The sequence below is a fragment of the Onychostoma macrolepis genome, chromosome 01, assembly GCF_012432095.1.
Source record: "Onychostoma macrolepis isolate SWU-2019 chromosome 01, ASM1243209v1, whole genome shotgun sequence".
Classification (NCBI taxonomy): Eukaryota; Metazoa; Chordata; class Actinopteri; order Cypriniformes; family Cyprinidae; genus Onychostoma; species Onychostoma macrolepis.
In genome coordinates, this window is record NC_081155.1 from 39,753,754 (window position 1) to 39,779,451 (window position 25,698).

Below are 25,698 nucleotides of genomic sequence, written 5' to 3' on the forward strand. Positions count from 1 at the left end.
CCAAAATAAGAGGATACACACACACACACACACACACACACACAGATACAGATAGATAGATAGATAGATAGATCTGTTATAAATCTGTTTAGTGGTCCATTATCAATCATATGAGTGATATTTTAATTGTTTTTATAGTATGATCATGCAGAGTTGACATGATTTGTGGTTACCGAAGCAATATAATACCATTTACGTGGCCATTACTTGTGGTGTAATGCATCATATACAGTACACGTTCGTATTCTTTGCTCAGTGTTTATTGGCAGAATTACAGCCTCTCCTGGGGATGTAAATATCATTTTAAGTGTTAAATCATTGTGTGTTAAATCATCAAGTTTATGAAATTAGTTGGTGTTGAAGAGGCAGGTGAGCAAACAGGAGAAGAGACAGACACAAAGGAGAGGAAAAGACAGATAAAGCAACTGTGATCAAGAGCCAGACAAAACAGAGACGGAAAAAAAAAGAGACCAATTATGGTAGCTTCCGATTCTCGTGTTACCATGGGAACCTCCCACTGGAACTTCGTGGGAAAGAGCAGTTTCACTCCCCTAGGACACGCGGACACACATGCGCTTATATGAATTGTGATAAAGCAACATGAACCTCTGAACTGCGCCTGTCATGTTGAGCCCTTAAGAAGGTTTTAGGAGAAAAAGATCAAACGCAAAAATGCATCTAAGTGAAATTCTGCTGGGAATGACATGGCGAGCAAGATTAATTACTTGACTTGAATAATTAGAACAACTAAGGAGAATTATCCGAGCTGCTAAGATGCTCTCTTTTTAGTGCCAAGTATTCATTATTGGGATTTCCAGCAATATAATGTATGCTTCCTCTAAATTTTTTTTGTCACAATGACACATTTTCACAGCTCAAAGGAAAGGAAAATCGGTAAGCGCTTGTACATAATATACCCCTGGTCAAGTATGTGCAATCCTTTTGAAGTACGTTTGTACAGTGCTACAGTCATTAGCTATGAAATCGACATGCATTAGAAAGAGTCGTTTATTTCGTTTCTGTGGAATTGCATGTGATATCCTCACTGAAGGAACCTGCCGTTGCCTCATAGCTACAGAGCGTGAAAGAACAAGTGTGGACCACTCTAATTATTTATGAATTACTGCAATGGTGCCTTCGCTTTTACAGAGCTGGTATATACTCTGATGAATTACGCTGAACTTGACTGACCTCGTCCAGTTGGGATAAGTTTATTATGATTAAGGTTTATTATGACTTGAAAGGTTGGGAATAGAGAGCCTTTTCATTGCGTGACCATGCAGTGCAGTCTGATTCCCAAACTAATGATTCTTATGGCAATCCTGTGACCACGAAGGCCAATGAACTAAAATAATAGTGCTTACACAAGGCAGGCAGCACTGTATTAATATTCCTAAAAACTTTCTGGTTTATTTTAAACCACTAAACACAAATATTAAACTTTTAAAATTCAGTGCAAACCACTTTAACTGAATCACTTTAACTGAACTGAACTGTTGTGGCTTTTTGTCCATGCAGGGTTATTTTTATTAACCGTGTTAACTAAAATGAAAAAAAAAAGGTTAACTAAAACTGAAACTAAATCTAAAACCATATACATATATAGACAGCTAATGATATGAGAAGCCTCATTAATTTTAAATACTATTATATTTTTATTAACATTTTTAATCATTTTTTATTGTTATATTTTCCATGAAAATGTTTATATCTGGAAAATAAAACAATAAAAAATGATAAAAAATGTTAATAAAAATATAATAGTATTTAAAAGTAATGAGACTTCTCATATCATTAGCTGTCTGAAATAGTGAACAGGAACATGATTTGTGTAACATTAGCAATGCATTATTAGCTGTTTAATAACGTAGTCAAACCAAAGGCTACTGCTATCAATTACCGTTATGTGTCTGGCGTTGTAGAAAGCGAAACATAAAATGCGCTAGCATTCTGATACATCATCTGATATGACGTTATAATTCACTCTTCCTCCTCTTCTTTGGAATCAGTTTCTGGTACAAACATGTATGGCTGAATGAATACAATATTGCCACTTGCCATTGTGTAGCATTTACTACTTCAGTTAACCGAGTGAAAGTGGAGCAGGTAGTCCAGGCTGGTGTGAGTGTGTGGAGGCGTGGCTAATTTGCATATTAATGTTTCCACGAATACTAGATGAGGTAAAGGTGTAGACTAGAGTTACATTTTAAGGCATTAAGAAATCATTTTCATGGGGGAAAAACATTTAAATATGTTATTGCGATTATCAAAGATGAGTTTTAAGGGAGGTCTTTAACAGTTACAAGGATGAAGCATAATGAACCATAAATACCATTGATGTTTTCATATGTGATCAGGTAATGTTGTGTTGTAAGTAACTGAGTCACCGGTGTCCCAATGTTTAGATATATTGATTCACAACATAGGGAGTGGAATGAGACCCAGCAGTTCTTTTCCAAGAAAACAGACCAATGACTCATCTTGCTCTCAGGAGCATATACAAATATTTGTCCAATAAAATTCTCTCTAGATTGAGAATGTCTCTACGCTCTCTGACTAGCATTATTAGCAAGTAGCAAATCAAAGTTCATAGCGGTGTAAACTAAAACTTCCTGTTTCAATAGAAAATACACAAACACAGGAAAGAAAACTGTGTATTTATATGTAATATTGACAACAAGTGGTTGAAATGGCTACTGTAGTACAAATGCAAAATACTAGAAAGAGTTGTTCCTCCAGAGTTGTTGCCAGATTGAAGACATACAACAGGAACGGGTGCAATTGACAATGGAAGGCAATCAGCCTTACACTGCAAGTTGTAAGTCATGGTTTAATATTACTCTGGTCACAGAGCTTTTAAGTTGGATGCTGAGGCTTTTTAGGTTGGATAGAATCTGCGATCTCCGACCCAGTTCGTTCACTGGCTTCCATGGTTGCAATACGCTGTGATTTTCAACCACTGGCAACCTGAGGTGTCTAAATATTATTTGGTAAATTGAGCGGAATCACACAGACCAAAACAAACAAATATGTGAACGTATATATACATATCTGCAAACATATTTTATAGCAAATTTAACCATGTGCCGCCTATATATGCAGCAAAAAGGCACTGTCGCATTGTGTGTTGAGTCTCTTCCACGGCTAACAGGACACACGCTGTGTGCTGAGTGTCCTGACAATGGCAAAGCGGCTCTGATTCTGCATTTAATTTATCTAAACCTGTACCTATGCTGCCTCTCCAACACCACTATTTCCTTCAGTAAATGCAAATCCACTTTTTATTATATTACTGATAACATGCCTTTATTAGTGTAACATGCCTCGACAACATAGACTCTTGCCAGATGTGACTCTGTATACAAACAGGATATGCCATAAACTCCAAACAATATTCTTCTCTGCTTTTAAAATTGAGTTGAGGTTGTCAAAATATCCTCTAAGTTCTCCAAATAAAACCCCAACTCAAACTGACGCAGTGAAGCCATTTCAAATGTGTGTGTGGCTTACAATAGTTTATAAAAGTGCTTACTATGGCACTACTTTCCTCACTGCAGTAAGTCACGATTCATAGAGGGGGATTTAACCACACTTCAGTGTTTTGTTGATGCAAACTCGCTTGCAATCCCAGAAAAGCAAGAAATCACATACACTTTGTGCTCCCATATATCATGCTGCATTGCAGTAACACTCCTAATGCGGACCCAAAGGTTTCGGACGTCACACACATATATGCACCCTTCATCAGAGGACAGCGGGACAAAGGAACGCCCCTCAAACTTGCTCTGGCACTCAGGGGTCAGGCTAGAGAGGGCTGATGGATGGGACTGGGCAAGCGGATAGTGATCACATCTGTCATACGTACACCCATTAGACACAGAACACACCCACACACACAATCACACACACATTTCGTAATCATATCAAAAGCACATTAGAGAGTATAACAACTGCAAAGAAGACTGTAAAGAGAGATTGTTGAAACTGAGAAGGATATGAATTTACTTACTCTCTTATGAGTGAGAAAATGATGAGGATGCTCAATTTTTAAACTGGTCCTTAAATAATGAGAGTAAATTGAAAGAACAAATTCAGCATAAATACAGAGAAGCACACATTCATGCAATGTCTGAACATGTATGCGTTCTGGTTTCCTCAGAGTTGTTCTAGTGTAAGTAAAAATCCTCTCAATAACAGTGAGTAAATAATTCAGACAGACTGCATGAGAGATAGGGAGAGAGTGAGAGAGAGAGAAGTGGAAGAGAGTATTTTGCTGTCATCAGGTCATGAAGCAAAATGGTACTGTACAACCATTACTAGGGAAAGTTAATGATTCTGGCTACCTGTATATCAGAATAATATGGAGCCCCTAAAGGGACATGAAAAAAAAAAAAAAATGGTTCAATCGCTTGCAAAACTTTTGTGATGGAAATAATATCAGGTGGGAGGAAAAACTACTTTTCAGTGCTTTTTGAGCAAATGCAAAGTTTCTCAAGAGATTGCAAATGTTTCGTAAGAGAACACAATATTTTTTTCGAGAGAATGCAAAGATTTTGGGGGAACAACACTTTTGCGAGAAAAGCAATGTTTCTCAAAGGGAATGGAATACTTTTGCGAGAAAACCCAAATAATTCGCAGGAGAACACAATACTTTTGTGAGAGAATGCAAAGTGTCTTGGGTGAATGCAATACTTTTGCGAGGGAATGCAAATGTTTCACAAGAGAGCGTGATACTTTAGTGAGAGAATGCAAAGATTTTCAGGGGAACACAATGCTTTTTCAAAAGCGTAATCATTTTTCATTAGAATCCAAAGTTTCTCTAGAAATGTATACTTTTTCGAGAGAATGCAAATGTTTTGTGAGACAATGCAAAGTTTCTCAGGGGAATACAATACGAGAGAACGCAACTGAAATTGAAATACAAATTTTCCTCTTATCTCATATTTTTTCATTACAATATCCCATTAGAGACTCTGTAGAACAGTAGCAGAAGGGGCTGAGTGTTGGCAGTGTTGGCACTAAAATTTAATCACTTCAAAATCGTTATCGTTAAATATACTTTGTGAAATAAAGCTGAACTTGGCAACTGAAATAAAATATTTAAGCTGAAGTACTAAAATTACTAAAACTGAAGTAAAATAAATTAAAGCTTGAAAACTAAACCTAATAAAAATGACAAAAGCACATAAAATTTAAAACAAATGAAAATGAAAACTGAAAATTTAAAAATAAGCTAATATATTAGCCTATATTATACTAAAATAACACTAGAACCAGACGACAGTGTAATTTATAAATCGATACATATCTTATAAAATAAACATTCTGAAACAAACAAAACAAACAAAAGGGTTTTACGGTCTGATGGCATTGGAGAACTTTAGTTCTTAGAGAAACATATGTATTGGTGCAGTAAAGAACCAGGAAATCAATAAAGCTATCCGAAGAACCCAGTGTTCAAAGTGAGTCGGTACACACCAGCAATTCTGTGCTGTTTTTCTGCAGTACTAGAAATTATTCTTGCATAGCAGCAGCTCACACAAAATGTTGGTACTCTCTGCTGTCCTTAGTGGACAAGACAGTGTGCCCTCTCGCTCTCATTAGACCATTAGAGAGGCTGTTAGTCTCACAAGCCAGCCAATGCTTTGACAACCATCATTAAATCTGGTACAAACTGTAGCTCATTCTGATCAAGAACTTTCCTTTCAGATATGAGTGGGTCACATGACCAACATGTTAATTTGACAATTTTAACGTTTAGGAGCAGGTAACCGACTGCCGTGTAGGTCAGCAAATATGCAGGAGGCTTGTGATCATGTGACTAAAAGTGCTTTGCATCCAAAACACAGAGGAAGAGGCATTTTAAAGGAGTTTAGAACTTCCATGGTGCAAACAAGTCTCAGTTCAAATTAACATATTTTGTATGTGCACACCAAATGTGTGTGTGTGCAAGATGAAAAGGGAGAGAAATCTGGCTGATATTGGAGAGTTAATTAAATTGTGTGAGTAAATGTCACACAGTATTAGAGACAAGCTGCTCTTTCTGTCATCCACACACACTCACAATTAGATATGAACTCCAGGAGGTTTATTAAAGCAGGAGACTGAAGCAGAGAGACATGCTGACAACAACATGCACACATGCGCACAAACATACGCACACACTATTTCTCCAATGCAAATCACTGGAAAACATCTGATAGAATCTTCATGATAAAGATCTCAGTTGTGTTTTGTTTAAGAATCAGCTTTGTCTCACGTGTTTCTCTTACATACAGTAAAGTAAGAGAATATAGCTATAAATGAATGTGGATAGTATAACTTAGATCACTTGAGTAATTCAATGAGAAATATTTGAGTTCATACTGATGCTGATGCTAGATTTTGGGATCCTGGCAAATCTGAGCACAGTGTGAGACATTGTTCAGATCTCCTCTGAAATGTGGGCTTGCTAGGATTTTTCAGCCAAAAATGAAAATTCTGTCATCATTTATTCCCCCTCATGTTGTTCCAAACCCATATGCTGTTTTTTTTCAGGGGTCCACTATGACTTCGTCTACCAAGCTCCAAAAAGAATGAGAAACATAATGTGTGTGAGAAAAACGAAAGCCCAGTGCTGTTTTGGCATTAGTGATGTTGATATGCAATTTTTGTATCTGGATGCAAATGCTAGTAAGCCTCAGCTGAGCAATTTTCAATGAGTAATGAGTTAAATTTTGCTCTGTTCCTACTGTAGCTATTATATGACTTTAGAAGGCTTGTAATATAACATACAAGTCATATTAAATATATCATAATATATCAAATATATGACCTTAAAATATTTTAAGGCCTGCACACTTAAAATTAATACAGTATGTCCAAACATAACCCGTACAATCTATCTTAAAATAAATCATGTATATCTTTACTACTGTCAGCTGCTCATTCAAAAATATGGAAATAAAATATGCATCATTCAGCCATCTACAAGATAGTACAATATAAACATCACAGTATCATTATTCATAACAGTATATCACAGAGAATCACTTATATATAAATACTGCATAAATGTGCAGTATTCATTGATTGTGAAGTGCTCTGAAACTGCGAGCCTGCATTAAAAAGTCCCACTTTAGTACTTTAAACCATGAAAACTCACGTTAATTTAATGAAATGTTAGCCTTTTGAAGTTTAACAGTCACATTGGGCTTTTATCTTAAATTGTGTAACTAAAGTCTTAATTATCATTTTAAGAGGTCTTAAATTTGGGGGTCTCAAAAGAAGTCTCCTTTTTGACCTCTTACAAGTATAATTAAGACTTCTGTTATACAATTTAAGATATTTAAGACTTCTTATGAACTTGATAAACTTGATAAAACTGAATTTAAGACATTTAAGAACCTGCAAGGAACTCGGTGTCAAACTCCTGAAATAATACAACTAATCAAAAATAAACATTGAAGTTTTGGTTTTCTTGAAAAAAAAAATGAAAAAAAAAGGTTTGTGTTTCACTGAAGAAAAAAAAAAGTTTTCTTTTTTTTTCATTTTTACTAAATCTGTTCATTAAAGGGATACTCCACCCAAAAATTTAATTTTTGTCATTAATCACTTACCCCCATGTGTTCCAAACCTGTAAAAGCTTTGTTCGTCTTTGGAACACAATTTAAGATATTTTGGATGAAAACCGGGAGGCTTGAGACTGTCCCATTGACTGCCAAGTAAATTACACTGTCACGGCACAGAAAAGTATAAAAAACATTGCCAAAATAGTCCATCTGCCTCTCTCTGTGTCAGCGTAGCGCCATTTTGGAGAGCATCCGATGGACCCAAAGTGCGTACGCTATTCTCTGTCATCAGGAACGCATGGATACGTATTGTACGTTTATTTACGCTTTGGTTTGAGCGGAAACAGCGTATCCATGCATTACTGATGACAGAGAATAGCGTACGCACTTTGAGTCCATCGGATGGGGTTAATGCATTAACTAACATTAGCAATACGTTTGTTACTGTGTTTATTCATCTTTGTTAACCAGCTCAGGCAAATGTTAAAAGATACAACTTTTAATTTTAATGATGTCCTAAATTTTGAAATGAACATTAACATAACAAATTACTAATGTTAATGCATGCTTTAGAAGTACTGTGTAATGAACCTTGGTGCTGTATTTTTTGTTGGCAATTTGAGATGCAGTTTTCATATGCTACACACTTGGCCCACCCAGTTTTATGTAGGCCCACCCACTTAAACATTTCTGGCTATGCTAGTGGCGAGGACGAACAAAGCTTTTACGGGTTTGGAACGCCATGGGGGTAAGTGATTAATGACAAAATTTTCATTTTGGGGTGGAGTATCCATTTAAGCCTCAAATTGCCAACCCAGGCTAATGAAAAATATGTCCATGTGGCATTTTGTGGCAGTTTTAAAGTGCAATGTCCAGTGAATGGTGTGTTAAATTTTCTCTAAAACAGATAAACATGACTGTGCAAACATTTTATTACATTGGTTCATGCATACAGTTTATCAAGTCAGTTCTGAAAATCAAATGAACAGTGAGTGGTGCTAAAATGTTAATGCTTTATCACATTAGAAAATAACATACTATCTACACTAAACCTTAACCTAACCGATGGTGTTAAAAAACGATAGCAAAAAAAGTTTGTTAAACAAGTATTTTATTAAGTAACTGTGATGTTTTATCTTGTTTTTACATGGGTTTGAGCTCTTTTGTTGAACTATGTTTCACAGGACTTGTGCTTGAAAGTTCTGCATCCAAAGGCAATGCTGTACCAGGTGAGCTACCGAGCAAGTTTACTACATTGGAAAAGTCATGCATACAGATATGGATATGTGATGCAAATGTTAAAATGTATTAGTTTACAAAAATTCATTTTGGTAAAAGGTAAAAATACTTTGAGGTGATAACAGTATTGTGCAAATAATCGTGGAAGTGAGTCTGTTTATGAAGAGATTGATCATCTGCTCCTGTAATCATAATTTGCGTGAAAAGGAGTAAAAGCGATTGGTGTTTTACTGCTGCTAGTGTTCAAAAACTGTACGTAATTGCTCTCCATCTCAGTGTTGTCTTAAAGAAGAAGTTGAACTCATTTGTATTTGTTCTTTCCTCTGTATTGCTCTTTATGTCACAAGTTATTGTATAAAGAAACTATTGATCAAATCTGGTGGGCTTTTTTCACAGATACATTAATATAAAGGATTGTCCATGAGAAACCACTATAGGCAAACAAAAAGAAGTATTCTAAATTCGGTTTGTCTGTTATGAATCCATCTTTGTCACTTTCATGAGGGCTGTATAAATCGCAGAGCTGAAGCTCCAATTTTATGCACAAAACAGTTACAGACTGTTCTGACAGTGTTGCTTGCTAATCCATCAGTACCTCATTTGAACATTAAAATGCAGGAGGGCTTCGGCTAATTTCCCTTCAACGGTGTACTGTGGGCTTAGATGGGATTTGTGGGTGACATTAGTGAGGACAGAGCAAAGGACAATGCTCAAGGACTTTGAATTCGAAAGATGACATTGCTCATAACCTGAGTGAAGTCCAACCGCTGGCCAAGTGTGCAAATAAATGCAACAAAGATTCAAAGAGGAAAGTGAAAGTCGATCAAAAGTCTTGTACACCACGGGCACAGAACATCTCCAAAACTGAATATCCCCTAGGAAATATTCATGCAGGAGCGTGACAAGAGCTTTAGTCTGGAGATATTTGACAGGCAGAATGATGAATGTCACTCATGGCAACTGTCTAACTTAACATCAACATCAGAACGACCTGTTACTTGCCACAACTGAACTGTCTGCAATTGATTATATTAAAGATAATATTATAATAGTAGTATAAATGGTGTAATAATATTTATAATAGCAGCAACTGTATACAATATTTGTTTAACAGTTGGTATGCAGCAACCAGAACAAACCTTTAAAGGAAGCATTAGAATGAAGGATTAAAGGCAGTTAACAAACATGATTAGAATTAATTAGGGTAGCAGTAATAATGTCAATGTATAATTACGGGTGTTCCATAACAAAATTACAGTACATGTTGTTCATTAATATAACTCAATACTTATGGTCAGCGCAATGTGAATTACGTCCCAAACACACACACAAATACCCATAGGAAATAAAAATCTATCTAATATCTCACTTGTTTCTATGGAAGCCTGTTTCTGCCACATAATAAAAAAAGGTAATTTTGACTTTTTATTTCACAATTCCAACAAAAAAAAGAAAAAAAAAGAAAAGAGAAACGAACAACCAATTCTTTTTGAATTTATCTCTTGTGATTCAGACTTTTTTCAAGTTTATGAAAGTCTCACAATTTTGAGTTTATATTCTGCACTTCTAACATTTTTCTCAGAATTGTGTGATATAAAATCAGAATTACGATAAAAGAGTTTGAATTGTAAGATAAAAAGTTGCAATTACCTTTTTTATTTATTTTATTTTCATTTTTGGGGGGGAAAAGGGCTTCCATATGTTTCTCAGTTCAAGTGGAAACTTAGGTCTCTTGCAAAAGAATACATTTCTTGTGAGAAAAAGACACTCACAAGACCTCTAGAATTTCCACAATGTCTAAAACTAGACTCAGATTTTGCAACAAAGCAATCTAATATTAGATATTTGAACTCAAATATATACTCATCAAATACATCAATGCTCTTTATTTTGATGCCAGAAATTTTTTGTGATGTCAAGAAACACTGATGGCTTAACTCATGAATATTTATTATGCCATCTTACAGCTAGGCAACCTGCCTAGTCAAGGTACCAATTAATATTCATTGTTTTGGTTCAGCAACACTAGACTATGGTCACACTGTATTTCAACAACTGCTTCATTTTTAGATACAGAATTGATAAAGCATAATTGAGTACTCCAATAAAGATAAAGTTTGAACATAATGAAATAATAGTTATTTCCAAACAGGTTTCCCAAACATGTTATTTCTACATTATTTCTATACTATTTTGTAATATTGTGAATCATCTTTTATTAATAATTTTTTTTTTGTTTTTCAGTTTTTTTTTTATTATTTTTTACATTTTAGTGCTTGTATGTGCCTTTGCATTTTTAAAAAAAATATTAGTTCATTTTTGTTTCAGTTTTAGTAATTTTAGTACTTAAACTTATTTTATTTCAAGGCGAGGCAGAATTTCTAATTTTTAAGTATTTTAAGTTTATATTTTTCATATAGAATTTATATTTCATTTTATTTCAGCTTTATGGAAATTAATGATAACATTTTTAATCATTTTAGTTTTACTCTCCACTCTCTCCCGTCTGCCACTGCTCAGATACACAGTTAGCCACGCCCCAAACTCATACCATTGGTTGAGGCAGGAATGAACATAACATGGAAATCCACATTCTAAACGACTGACTCGGTTGTTAGAAGGGATAGAAGGTATTTTAACATTTTAAATCGTTCACTTCAACTTGAAGTCTCCTAAGCAACCTCTGAGCACTGAACTTTTCCTCTGGGCAGAGTCAGACACACACTCACAGGACATTCTCTGACTCATAATTTCAGCATCATCAGCAGTTACCGTCCTTTCACCCTGACACTGAACCTCAGAATGTGCCGTTACCCCCCAGTATGACTAATGATGCTGTATGTTAGCATATGGAGAGCGTGACTGCAGGTGAGTGAGTGTGAGCCAGACAGGGAGGAGGTAAGGAAGGAGACTGTTTGTATTTAATAAGACAGAGTGCTCTTTTCATAAATAGTAGAATGACTGATGAATGACTGAACGGCTGCCATTCATTCCAACTTGGAACCCTCCGCAAGGACATCGCTATGGAAACTCTCCTTTCCTCCCTCACTCCACTCTTGTACGTCCATCATCCTCATCTTTTTATTCAAACGCTGCTTTCATCAGTAAAATTAAATTCCGTAACTTTGGCCGGATAGCAGGGCTTTTCCAGCACACAATCTATCCGTCTATCCATGTGTAGGCTATTAAGCTTTTAGCAGAAACTTGGCACTTTGCATATAGATGCACATAGTTATACTAAAACACCTCACCACACACACACTTTCTCTGTTCAAAGGGGTCAAATCATGATTTTCCTTGATCTTTTGATATAACAGAGCTCAATGTACTATAGGCTAAAGGTGCTCTAGCTTTCCTGCTCATCTCATTAGTATTCTTAGGTATTCTTACGTAAGGTGTTCTTCTAGCACACATGGATGAATCTCATGAAACCTGTCAAGAACCTGCCTGGGTCACAATTCGGCCCTAAAATCCAAAGAGAGAAATAAGTCCTGTTTTTAGGACCATTAATGGTTTCTTTTAGCTAATATGATAATATAATTTCTGTTTTTTGGGGTGAGTGATATTTCTTAGTGAGATTACATGACCATACACTTCCATTCAAAAGCTTGGTGTCAGTAATATTTTTGAAAGAAGCCTCTGAGGCTACATTTATTTGTAGTAAAAACAGAAATAATGTCAAATATTTTTACAATCTAAAATAACTGATTTCTTTTTAAATATATTTTAAAACGTAAACTATTCCTGTGTTGTCAAAGCTGAATTTTCAGCATCACTGTGTCACATGATCCTTCAGAAATCATTCTAATAAGAAACTTTTTTATATTATCATGGTAACACTTTACAATAAGGTTGTATTATTTAACACTAGTTATTAACATGAACTAACAGTGAACAACGCATCTGTTCAGCATTAGTTAATCTTTGTTCGTGTTAACTTATTCATATATTAATGTGTTTGTTAATGCATTAATTAGCATGAACTAACAATGAACAACTCGAATGTTCAGGATTACTTAATGTTTTGCTAATGTTTACTTACACATTTACTAATGCATCTCTTTACATTAACAGATTAACTAGTTAACGTTGTGGTTAATGCATTAGATAAAATGAACTAAAAATTAACAACACATCTGTTCAGCATCTGCTCATGTTGACTTATATACTAATGCTTTTCTTCACATTAACAACTTAATTAGTTAATGCTGATTAATATATTAGTTAACATGAACTAAAATGGACAACGTATCTGTTCAGCATTTGTTAACATGAACTAACTATGAACTATGCCTGTAAATAGCTTTATTTAATACGCTTTATTTAATTATATACATACAGTATATACACATAAGTTTGTTTAGCAGCTAACACACACAATGGATAAACAATACCAACTTCCCATTTGGGCACTGATGGGCTATTGGTAAACTTGTAAACCATCTAAACATCAACTGATAGTGTCTCTCATGTTTGTAGACTGTTTATTAACATGACTTACCACTAACAACGCATTTATTAAGGAAATTTGTGAACCTTATTGTAAAGTGTACACTAGTCCAACATTAACTAATGTTTAACTAACATCTGTACACTGTTTATTAGATTTAGGCCTACCACTAACAAATAATAATAATAAAAAATAATAATAATAATAAACAGATTTAACAGTTTTGTTCCTATAGTGTGACAGCACACCACACCACACACAACAGATTCCGTTCACACATCAAAATCACAAATCAGGACTGTGAATGCGGGTAATCTCGCGCAGACAAACATGACTTTAGAGTAAACAAATGGCGGACAACGTGCAAGAAGAAATGGCGATAATAATATTTGGATATCTTTTTTTACCGAAAGTTCGCGGATAAAAAAGAAAAAGGTTTGGATGAAGTTGTGGAGACTGTGTGAACGTGAACTTTAAATGTTACAGCGCGAGCTGGTAAACAGTAATGCTTCCGTTTTCCGTTGGAAATCGTTTCATTCCACGTGACAATCTACAGAGCGCCGCGCACTTTTGTTCTCGGGATTCGGCGGTTTATCGCCCCGCCCGTGGGAACAGGACGGACTGGACCTATTAAGACAACGTCTGATAGAGTGGATTTACTGGGTTGAAAAGCGGGATAGAAATGGTCCTCTTGGAAGACTGTTTAATATTATTGTTTAATATTATTGGAAGACTGTTTTAAAATTATTTAATACATACATACATATATATATATATATATATATATATATATAAAATATAAATGTATATAATGTATACCACTGTTATGTAATAATATAATATAATAAAGTTTCTGAAAATGTAAGTTATGCCTGATTGGCTTTCACTCATTTAAGGTCCAGTAAAATCAATAATGACTGCTTTGTAATTAACCCACAAATGTTAGTTAAACGTTAGTTAATGTTGGACTAGTGTACACTTTACACAATAAGGTTCACAAATTCCCTTAATAAATGCGTTGTTAGTGGTAAGTCATGTTAATAAACAGCCTACAAACATGAGAAACACTATCAGTTGATGTTTAGATGGTTTCCAAGTTTACCAATAGCCCATCAGTGCCCAAATGGGAAGTTGGTATTGTTTATCCATTGTGTGTGTTAGCTGCTAAACAAACTTATGTGTATATACTGTTTGTAGTATAATTAAATAAAGCTATTTACAGGCATAGTTCATTGTTAGTTCATGTTAACTTATGCATGAACTAATGCATTAATATATGAATAAATTAACATAAGCAAAGATTAAGTAATGCTGAACAGATGCAATGTTAATTTTTAGTTCATGTTAACTAATATATTAATCAGCATTAACTAATTAAGTTGTTAATGTGAAGAGAAGCATTAGTATATGAATAAGTCAACATGAGCAAATGCTGAACAGATGTGTTGTTATTTTTAGTTCATTTTATCTAATGCATTAACCACAACGTTAACTAGTTAATCTGTTAATGTAAAGAGATGCATTAGTAAATGTATAAATTAACATTAACAAAACATTAAGTAATCCTGAACAGTGGAGTTGTTCATTGCTAGTTCATTATTAGTTCATGTTAACTAATGCATTAACTAACACATTAGTATATGGATAAATTAACATGAACAAAGATTAAGTAATGCTGAACAGATGCGTTGTTCACTGTTAGTTCATGTTAATGCATTAATGTCTCTGTTACGTACGTAACCCTCGTTCCCTGATGGAGGGAACAGAGATGTTATGTCGTGATGACATAGGGGATTTACTTGGAAGCCCCAATCATCTCTGACTTAAGAGAAAACGCCAATGAATATTGGCTAGTGGATTTTGCATACCTGCGCCACTCCCCGTGCACACGGGTATAAATAGGCGGCAGGTGCATTCACTCATTAGGTTTTATGCTGAGGAGCCGAGAACGAGTCCCTGGCAACCAGCGATGGTTCAAGATTGTGACAAGGGGACATAACGTCTCCGTTCCCTCCATCAGGGAACGAGGGTTACGTACGTAACCGAGACGTTCCCTATCTGTGGGTCACTACGAGTTATTTCGTGACGACATGGGGGTCCTATGGAAAGCGCCACAAACTGAACCCCGTCACAACCTTGTGGCATGCAGATGCTGACAAGCGAGAGCGTGACAGACAAATGCCATGCGAAAGGTCGCAACCTTCCCATCGTCCCAGCGCAAATTCGCTAACCTTGGTGCCCGCAGGGACCACTGAGTACATCGCTGCTGGAGATAGCCAAGCCGCTGTTCCTTTTCCCACAGAAGTCGGAAGGGATTTCGACCTTCAATGAAAGATAGCTTCAAGTCTTTCCTATTTGTTGTTACAGCTTGGCAGTAACGACGGGGAAGCGAGCCTTCCAGAGAAGGGCGCTACGGAGGCCACATCCTGCCCGAAGGGAGGTAAAATGTGGAGACACTGATATGGACTCAGGCGTGGGGCAGTACTACATACGACTGGACCCTGGGGCAGACCCTACCTAGGGGTAGGGAGGAGAGCTGCCAGCAGGGCCTGACAGAGGGCTCTGTCAAAGGGAAGACATGGGTTTACCTTGAGGGAAACCTTACCGTGGAAGAATACACATATGGTATTACCCGAAGGGAATCAAGCCATACGGACACCTAGCCCAGTACAGGGGCTGACCAGAGACCTGGGCGAGCTAACACAAGTACTGGGCCTGGCGTCAGACTGCTCCGCCCAGTCTGACTTCCGGGGGTGCTGGAGGAACTCCACCAGGGTTCGCCGTCCGGGGAACTGAACTGGAGGAGGAAAACGGTGCTCGTATCCCCGGGTGAGGAGGAATGGCGCAGCAAGCGTGACACCGGCCAGCTCTTCCCACCACTTACCTGTTACCTAACACATGGGAAGAAACTGGCTCAACGCGGCGATTGTAAAATCTCGCGAAGGTGTTCGTGTTGCCCAGCCCGCAGCTCTACAGATGTCTGCCAGAGAGGCGCTGTGCGCCAATGCATAGAAGGAGGCAACACTCCATGTGGAGTGAGCCCTCATCCCTAGGGGGGACGGGTCGCCTAGGGATTGGTACGCCAAGGCGATGGCTTCCACTATCCAGTGGGCCAACCTCTGCTTGGAGACAGCCTTCCCTTTCTGCTGACCTCCGTGGCAGACAAAGAGCTGCTCAGAGCTTCTAAAGCTCTGGGTGCGGTCCAAGTATATGCCCCAACGCTCTTACGGGACACAGCAACGCCAAGGCTGGATCTCTCCGAGGGCAGTGCTTGCAGGTTCACCACCTGATCGCGGAAGGGCGTGGTGGGAACCTTAGGCGCGTATCCAGGCCGGGGTCTCAGGACAACGTGAGAGTAGGCCGGCCCGAACACAAGGCACTCTTCGCTCACCGAAAATGCTTGGAGGTCCCCGACCCTCTTGATGGAAGTGAGCGCGGTCAGGAGCGCTGTCTTAGCAGACAGGAACTTAAGCTCAACTGAGTCCAGCGGCTCAAAGGGACCCCTCTGAAGCCCAGCCAGGACAATAGAGAGATCCCAGGGGCGCATCAGAGGTGGCCTAGGAGGTTTCAACCTCCTGGCACCCCTCAGGAACCTCACGACGAGATCGTGCTTTCCCAGGGACTGGTCGTCCACTGCATCGTGATGGGCCGCAATAGCAGCCACATACACCTTCAAGGTGGAGGGTGACAGCCTACGCTCCAACCTTTCTTGCAGGAAAGAAAGCACACTCCAATCGTGCATCTTCGGAGGTCTTCTCGGCGAGAAGAACACCAGTTCATGAACAGACTCCACTTCAGTGCATAGGCTTGCCTTGTTGAAGGAGCTCTAGCCTGAGTGATGGACTCTACCACAGTCCGTGGGAGACCGCTCAAGTCTGCCGCGTCCCGTCCAGGAACCACATGTGGAGGTTCCACAGATCTGGACGCAGGTGCCATATGGTGCCGAGCCCCTGAGAAAGGAGGTCCTTCCTCAGAGGAATGCGCCAGGGAAGAGCTGTCGCAAGGAGTATGAGTTCGGGAAACCAGGTCCGGGTGGGCCAGTACGGCGCGACCAGCAGGACCCCGTCTTCCCTGACCTTGCACAGTGTCTGTGCAAGCAGGCTCACTGGGGAAAATGCATGCTTGCGTAGAGCCCGAGGCCAGCTGTGTGCCAGTGCGTCCGTGCCGAGGGGGGCCTCGGTCAGGGAGTAATACAGCTGGCAGTGGGAGGACTCGCGGGAAGCAAACAGGTCTACCTGAGCTTCCCCGAATCGACTCCAGATCAGCTGGATCGTCTCGGGATGGAGTCGCCATTCTCTGGGGAACGTGAGCTGTTGTGAGAGCGCGTCGGCTGCACAATTGAGCTCCCCCAAAATATGGACAGCACGCAGCGACTTGAGCCGCGTCTGACTCCAGAGGAGGAGATAACGGGCGAGCTGTGACATGCGACGTGATCGTACACCTCCCAACCGGTTGATGTACAAGACCGGTCGCAGTGTTGTCCGTATGGACCAACACGTGCTTGCCAAACAGCAGTGGCCGGAACTTCCCAGCAGCTTCCCACATTGTCCCAGTGTCGCCAAACAGTCCAGCCTGGGAGATGAGAGCGTCAAACAGCGCACTGTCGACATCGCTCTTCTCAACAAGGCTGAGCCATAGATGGCCCTTTTGGACCCCAAGTGTGGACATCGCCTTCCCGAGGGTCTGCGCTGTGACTTCCATCGCCCGTAGGGCACAGTCAGTCACCAAGCGTAGTTCCTGCATCAACCTCGGGTTGGTACTACCCTCGTGCATTTTAATGCCTTGGCTGGTACTCGCAGGATAGCCATGGCATGAAGGGCAGAGGCAGCTTGGCCCACAGAACTGTAAGCTTTGGCCGCGAGCGGGCGTCAGCCTACAGGCTTTGGACGGGTGAAGAGACGATTCCTCCAAGTGGCGGCGTTTTGTGGGCACAAGTGCACCGCAAACGCACTCTCCACCTGGGAAATGTCAATGTACCCCCTAGCTGCCCCGCCATCGAGGGTAGTGAGGATGGGGGAGGCAGACGAGCCGCTTCCGGACGTAAAAAGGGCCATCCACGACTTCGTCTGCTCCCTCGGGAGCCACGGCCCGTGCCGAGGAACCAATCATCTCGCTGCGAGGGCTCAGGACTAGGAGGTGTGCACGCCTCCAGCCCGATGCTCGCTGCGGCCCGGGAAAGCACGCCCGTCAACTCTGGGTCCGATTCAGCGGCGGCCGCGACTCCCGAGGGAGGCAGCCCTGCTGAATCTTCATCCTCAGAGGACGATTGCCCATCCCCCGATGCTGCGATCGACTTCTGATCCTCTATCGGCGCACCGAATGAAACGCTGGGCACGCTGTGAGACGACACAGCAGAATCACCGGGGAGCCGCACAGAACAGCTGCTGCGGGAGGAGTGAGAGGTCCGTGAGGACTGGCCCGGCGGAAAGGCTCTCACTGTAACCCTCAGATCGCCCAGAGCACTAGCCGATGGTTCTCTGCTCGTGGCAGAGAAGCCAGCACGGGTAGTGACAGAGGAAGCCCTCCCATCCTCGTGAGGAGAGAGAGGCGCGATCGCAGCGCTGCCATGGTTACACGCTCAGAGCGAACGCATAAACCAGCCTTGGCGTTGCTGTGTCCCGTAAGAGCGTTGGGGCATATACTTGGACCGCACCCAGAGCTTTAGAAGCTCTGAGCAGCTCTTTGTCTGCCACGGAGGTCAGCAGAAAGGGAAGGCTGTCTCCAGTCAGAGATGATTGGGGCTTCCAAGTAAATCCCCTGTCGTCACGACATAACTCGTAGTGACCGACAGATAGGGAACTAGCGTTAACTAATACAACCTTATTGTAAAGTGTTACCATTATCATTGTTAAAACAGTTGTGCTGCATTTTATTTTAGGAATATGTGATGAATAGAAAGTTTAAAAGAACAGCATTTAAAAAAATAAAAATAAAAATCATAATGTAAAAGCCCTTATTGTCACTTTTCATCAATTTAATGCATCCTTGCAAATTTCTAAGCAACGTAAAGTAAAAAAAAAAAAAAGTACTAACCCTTTTGAACAGTATTCTTTCTTTCTTTTTTTTTTTAAATTTCCAATTTAACAGCATTTAGAAAGAGGACAGAGAATTAATCTCTAAAGTTGTATATATGTAAAAGTATTTACACAGTAGAAGCAGTTCACATTGACGGAAAACTGGATTATACAAGCTTCACTACTTGAGCTGACAAATAAACATCTCCTGCTTATCAAAACGATTTAATTCTCCCTTCACTGTTTGGGAAAATTCTGAAATTCATGGTGTGATCTGTTGACATGATTTGCGGTGCAGTAAAGAACATTTTAATTGTGGGTTCCTGTGGATGGGGCCTGACACATCGCCATTCTAATGAGCGGTGAATATGATCAAATGATCAGATGGCTAAGAAGCACAGAGACGAGGGTCATTATAGCTGACACCCTCTGCTCAGTGTGCACTGCAAAACTAAGCTCAGTGGGAGTGGGTTTAAGATGTGTGATTGGACTGTTATATTAGTACATACTGTGCTTCGTAAAAGACCCTTTAGGACCCATCTTTTAACTTAACTGTTTCAAAGCATTAAAACGTCAACTTAAAACACATGAAAACTTTTTAATGTAATGTTTTTTTTTCTTTTGAAAATATAATAAAAAATAAACTAAACACACACACACACACACACACACACACACATATATATATATATATATATATATATATATATATATATATATATATATATATATATATCAATTGTAAAATTTACTAGCAATTTCTGGGTGAAAATGAGCAAGTTTTGTGTGAAAATTGTTTTAAAGTAATTTTTTTTCAGTGCCTGTAAGAACTTCACATGCTGTTAAGGTGTAATTTTGGCTTGTTCTTTCAAACAGCTTGGCTCCAGTTTGTTCAGGTTAATAGGCTGAAGATTATGCAATTTGCAAATTCAGTGTCACAGATTCTCATTTGGACAGAGATCAGGCTTTGACTGGGACTTTGTAGAACGTTTCCCTTCTTAAAGCATTCCAACTTTAATTTGGCTTTGTGTTTGGGATCAGTGTCCTGCTGAAAAACAAACCTTGTTCCAAACTTCAGTTTTTTGCAGCATGAAACAGGTTCTCTGTGTTTTGCAGAATCCAATCTTTCTTTTCATTTAACAAGATGCCCCAGTCCCTGCTAATGAAAGGCAGCCCACAGCATGCAGCCACTGTAGGCCGGTACAGTGTCCTTCGAGGTGTGGGCAGTAAATTTGTGCCATGTTTAATGCTTTGCTCTTGGTCTTATTTTATCATAAAAGCATTTCCCCACATTGCAAATGGGTCACTTGAATGCTTTTTAGCCCACTCCAGACATGACCCCAATTTACACACCTGTTGCACAATATCTTGAATTTGTATAGATTGGGATAAAATACTATCCACATAACCTGTTCAGAAAGGGACCGTCGCAGATTAACCAAAGATATAGTTCACCACATTAACTACAAACTTGTCCCAGTAACATTGGACAACCAGAAAAGTTTTTAGGAAAGCACCAATAAATTCTGGGTGATGTCAAATAGGGTTAGTAGCTAACTAATACCGAAACCAAAATTAAAACCCTAAAAAATAACCCTAGTCAAAAAATAAATATACTAAAATGTATTTGAAATACATTTCTTTCATGATAAGTATACAAATACATTTACATATTTATGTACTTAATAAAAATACCCTGCAATTGTACTTTTAGTTGACTAAACTGGTATACTTAAAGTTTGCTAAATTGGAACAACTAATTTTGTACTTAATGCACTTTAATTGTGTGGAAGTAGTGCTGAAGTCCAACTAAAGATATGCTGAAGTATATTTGATTGTGCTAAAGTGGAACTATTGCAAGCATACTTCAGGTACACTTTACATATCTTGCATTTATTATTCAAAGATCATACAGTCCTCATCAATATTAACATTAAAACACAGTTCATTGTGCACATAGTACTGCAAATAAAGTTAGATTTGAATTATATTAATATATATTTTAAATATATTACTTTTTTTTCCAAGGGAATGGTTTTTTTTTTTTTTAAACAGAAAGATCCACACGTTTTCTTATTTTTCAATTGTTTTTTTCTTTCTTATTTATAATTTTCTTTATGTAACACGGCACATGCAAAGAAGATCAATGCCAAATAAATGAATAATGGACAATATGAAAAAAAGTCTGTACTATTTAGTAAATAAATAAAAATATTTTAATTTAAATTATATGAATTTAGGCATCACACCATTGTTCTCTGTTATATGAGAAATAGCTACTCATTTTAAGATGACATATAAAAATAAATAAATTACTAAAGATTGCATTGAACACTGCTAATAAAATATATAATTAAACATTATGAAATTATTAAATATTATTTACATGAACTAATAAAAGTAAATGTAGTACATTAAATAATAAGTCACATTGGCATAGTCATCACCACTGATAAACTACTCCTGATTGTAATTAAGAAAATGTCATCTTCTTTGAAGCTGCTTTGCAACAATGTATATTTTTGAGCTACACACACACACACACACACACACACACACACACAAAAAGAGAGCATTACAGTAATCCAAATGCAAAAATAGAACAAGCAAGCACAATTAAATAACCAATATCATCTGATAAAATAATAATAATAATAATAAAAAAAAAAAAAATGCGTGCCGATAATAATAATGTGTATGTCTAATTTGTTTTTAACAAACTTCTTTTTGTGAATGTTCATGGTGCAATCGTTACAATAAATCAATATCTTAAATATGGATATTAAAGAAAACATAATTTCAACATTAATGAGAATTAATGGTCAGAACTCAAAAGACATTTTATCTTTAACATTACAGTTGCACAATAACAAACTATAATCTGTGATCAAATGCTTGAAAAGGAAGGAAAAGCAGGCAACTAAAACAAAAGTCCCACCTGTGAAATTATGATAAATTAACAGTAAATCGCAATTAACCAAAATGACAGAGCGCAAAGCCTCATATGGGCACTGGAGAGTCAGCAGCGGTCTGTCTAATGTGGTCAGACAAAGCAAAGCAGAGGAGTGTGGAGTTATTGATCCGTGACAGGTCGAGAAACTGGAGAGTGATCGATCTGAACAAGGCAGAGAGAAAGAGTGAAAAAAGGAGAGAAATAGAGAGTGAAAGAGTGGGGGGAGGAAATAGAGCGATGAATAGACGCAGAAAGATATCTGGCGGATTGTGTATACTCTAAAATAAACAAGGGCTTTTCCAACCATCAGAGCAATTCAAGCTTGGATCAAAGTACACCAAAACAATTTGATATCTTATATTATCCTAATTATATATATGTGTGTGTGTGTGTGTGTGTTTGCGTTTTATGTGTGTGTGTGTGTGTGTGTGTGTGTGTGTGTACAGGCATCCTTATTATATGCAATTGCATTTGATTAATTTATCAGTATCATGTACTTACAATTAAAAGCTTTTATTCAGTTGACTTAACCCTACTAAATACATTTTTCTCCAATGAAAAAGATTTACCGTAAGATGCTGTGATATCCGCATTTAAGACATTAAAAACTACCTCTCTTCATTTGGTTTTCAATGAGCTACAGTTTTTCCACCATAATGCTTTTGTAGCATCAATTAAAACACCATAAAATCCATAAAAACCATAATCCATAAAACACACACACATACATTACAACTCAAACTCATCAGCACACACGCGGACAAAAACAATTACGCATCCAATTTACTCAAATTTACCATAAAACTAATATTTCAGGCGTAATGGCGAATTAGCTGAAGTCTGTAATTATCTGACATCATTCCATTAAACTGCAGCTATCTCGATTGGACTAACACATCAGCTATTAGATTAAAGCCTCTCTATAAACCATTAAGCCCACGATGGCTTGTGATGCTGCTTCAGGATGAGCCCTAGAGACAAAGAAGAACAGAAAGGCATGGAGAACACATGGACAGAGCAAACGGAGGGAGACAGGGAACCGTGCCGGCAGCGTGTTGCAGTTCTTTAGAGGTGATTGATGAAACGCAAGGTGATAGAGGCAGAACGCAGGGAAATGAAGCCTAACTTGCCCTCACCAGCCTCACAGATTCAGCCACTGGCAAGCCATGTTTGTTTGGATTATGAACTGGCAATCCAAATCAAATGTTAGAGGGAAAATATTCAAAATAAAATGACATCAAACTGTTTTCCATTATCAACATTATAAGCCCCTCCCCCAAAATGCTGAGTCAGCCAATCAAACGTGGCGGAGGCTTTGGGGATGGAGTTGGGTTTCAGCTCATTTGTTGCCTGGCAACCAGGTGCTTTCCAAGGAAGGGTTGATCCCGAAGAGAGACCACAGATAGTGCTGTAATATAGTGCAAACCCCCTGCTTCCTCCTGACTAACTCTTATGTCCACCCACCCGCACAACCACACACGCACACACACACACACAGGGAGATGTAGAGATACAACCGGTCTCACCTCACAGGAATCTGTCAGCACTCTCACTAGAATCACCAACAGAGACGGGCCCTTGGGGGCTATACACTTTGTACATGAGTTAGTGATTATGGGCCACTCGCTTGGGATTTCTCCAGCTTTTAGTAGAAAAACACTGTTTTCACCTGTTTTCTGTGTACATATCCAAGTTGGCCCCTGCCTTTAAAGGGACAGTTCACCAGAAATTACAGTTTTTTTCAGCCGCTTACAAACAAAATCCCCCCCCTATGAAAAAAATGTATTTGACATTTTATAATGCTGAATTATGGATCATTGGATGGGTCTGATTGTTCTAATCTTTTACTTGGTATTTATTTGCAATTATTATTTTCTGAGTGGAAACTGTTTAATTATAAATCCTACACCAGATGTTTTTTTTTGTTTGTTTTATTGCCTACCAAGAGAAAATTCTCAAAAAGCAGCATAATTTGAGGTCAACAGGTCATCCATACTATAGTTGTACTGGACTAATTGGACTAATTGTGTGTTTTTTTTCTAAGCTCAGGTTTGCTGTGCTTGTTTGTAGAGCTGGATAATTTAGCCAATTGTGATTAAATATCAATCTGACTATAATAGTAATCATATGAATATGAATAAAATTCTCCTCTAATTAATATTATTATTAGTAGTACCAGTAGTATTATTTTACATTTCAACTATAAAATTATAATACTAATATTTATAGCTTGTTCATGTTCAAATGTTAAACCATCAAGCTTTTATTTTGGAGAAAACAGTAGGAAGCTCTTGTGCGGAACAAGTTATATGCTGGCGTGTGACTATTCACAAAAATGATTTTGAAGTCACGGTCTGGTACGTTTTCAGTACAGCAGGGGAAAAACTAAACATAAAATTGCTTCTTTTTTATTAAAAAGTGGTTTACTGAACAAAGTATGACTCTGTCTATGACTGCAACACACTCTTTGTACTTCAGTTTATGGTGCTGTTGTGAATTAGAGAAGAGGTTTGAAGACATTTGGATGCAAAATATTTCAGCAAGTTATTGCACTGTTTGCCATGCATGTGCACACTGGTGCTTACTAAGTGAAGTCTGTGAAGTTTAACAGACTTGCTTGCTATCAGGGCAAGCATTTATGCAAAGTAGAAATCCTAATAAACAGAAAATTTACCATTACATCCCTATTAAGCTACTTAGGGTTAGGGTTTGGAACAAGAAACAAAAGATATGTGCAATAATAGTAGTGATCGCCTCATAACTGACCTGGGTGAGACTGTATAACAGTCAATCTGTCGTTGCGACCACAAACTCTGAAAGCGAACAAGGCAATGAATTCTTTGAGACCCAAATAACACAACACTGTCAGTAGATCATTATGCATGATTAATGTAAATTGTACACAAATAAGTGAAATTATTCTTTTTCAAGTGTTACGAAGGGTGTCCAAGCGAGTTAAAAGTGCAAATTACACACCAGTGTCACAGTAGAAAGCCTTTTTGTTACATATTAACAAGAGCTTGTTTTATGTTTTTATTTATTTAGGAGTGAGAGTGGTAGCGCGCAGCTAATGTCGCCTAGGGCTTCGTATTCAGCCTCACTGTCCACGGCTCTTGCTGGGTCAGTGTTTACGCTCGTGTGTGAGTGTGGCAAGGTACTGACACAATACTCAAACAGGGCATACCCATGGTGACGTTACCGTAGCAACCATCCCCTTCCTGCTGACAAAAGAAGTTAAACTGTGTGTGTGTTGTGAAGTGCACGAGTACATCCTGATTTTTCCTGTGATGTTGTCTGCATGCATTCAGCAATTTCTATCTCAGAAAGTACACAGGCTGCAGCGACCGTCAGATCGTAAGCATAAATATCGCAGAAAGATACACGCACGTTCATAAAACAAGCCCCTGTCTCCAGTCTGGGTGTGTTCAGGCTGGACTGATGCTAGCTGACAAGGGCGTTACATCACCGAACAACACAAATCTGTCTGTCAAG

General features: G+C 38.5%; 1 protein-coding gene across 2 annotated transcripts in view; it reads right to left on the reverse strand.

Moving 5' to 3' along the window:
• cacna1hb (calcium channel, voltage-dependent, T type, alpha 1H subunit b) overlaps window positions 1–25,698 on the reverse strand; it is a 117,530-nt gene that overhangs the window by 83,855 nt on the left and 7,977 nt on the right. The window lies entirely within an intron of this gene.